Raw genomic sequence first — 1,354 nt, 5'->3', positions numbered from 1 at the left:
TTCACGGCACCAAGCCTGACCTGTCCCACCTGCGCACATTTGGAGCCGAGCCTACGCCCACGTTCCCACCGTGCTGCGCACCAAGCTCGACGCCGTCAGCGAGCCCGGCCGTTTCATCGGCTACCCCGCCAACACCAAGGGATACAAGATTCTACTTGACAACGGCACAACCGTCATCAGCCGCGATGTCACCTTCGATGAGACCAGCTCCATCCTGCCCAAGACCAACCTGCCCAAGACCAACCTGCCCAAGACCAACTTGCCCGAGACCATTCCCTTCAGCGACACCGACGACAATGAAGCCGTGGGAGCGCCAGCCGAGCCAGAAGCTCCACCTTCCCCTCCCATCGCACTGCGACGCACCGAGCGCGCCGCTGCACGCCGTCCAGCCAGCTTGTGGCAGGACGACGCCTACCGCATCACTGATCGCACCACCGCCATCGTCAACATTGCCACCACCGCTGCTGAGCCCACCAGCCTGGAGGAAGCCCTGCAGCCCCCCGAGGCCGACCAGTGGCGCCTCGCCATGGATGAGGAGATTGCATCCCTCGCCGCCAACGACACCTGGACCCTGCAACCTGCGCCTCCCAGCGTCAAGCCCATCCCAGTCAAGTGGGTGTACAAGGAGAAGCGCGATGCCAACGGCAACATTGAGCGCCACAAGGCCCGCCTCGTCGTCAAAGGTTTCCACCAGCGCGAAGGCATCGACTACGACGAAGTGTTTGCCCCCGTCTCCAAATATTCCACCCTGCGCACCGTGCTAGCCATCGCTGCTGACCTGGACCTGGAAATTCACCAACTCGACATCAAGACTGCATTCCTCAACGGCAAGCTGGACGAGGATGTGTACATCCAGCAACCACCTGGCTACAACTATGATAACCCAGACCTGGCCTGCAAGTTGAACAAGGCCCTCTACGGACTCAAGCAAGCCTCCCGAGCCTGGCACCGCACCCTGAAGACCGAGATCGAGTCCATGGGCTTCAAGGAGTCAACTGCTGACCCAGGCCTCTTCATCAAGCCCTCCTCACCACCAGCCTACCTGCTCATCTACGTCGACGACATTCTGGTCATCACCAACAACACATACATGCTTAACTCCGTCAAGAACCAGATCTCCACCGCCTTCGAGACCCGGGACCTTGGTCCAGCCACCTTCTTCCTCGGCATCGACATCATCCGAGACCGCACCACCAAAACCATCAAGCTGACCCAGACCCGCCATACCACTGACCTGCTGTCCAAGTTTAACATGGAAAAGTCCAAGCCCTTCGATACACCATCCAGCATCGCCATCAAGCTCACCGCCGACGGCGAGCCACTCGACACCAAGGAACATCCCTACTCCACCCTC

Source organism: Chlorella variabilis (genome assembly GCF_000147415.1).
Source record: "Chlorella variabilis unplaced genomic scaffold CHLNCscaffold_1, whole genome shotgun sequence".
NCBI lineage: Eukaryota > Viridiplantae > Chlorophyta > Trebouxiophyceae > Chlorellales > Chlorellaceae > Chlorella > Chlorella variabilis.
Note: the sequence above shows the minus strand (reverse complement) of the source record.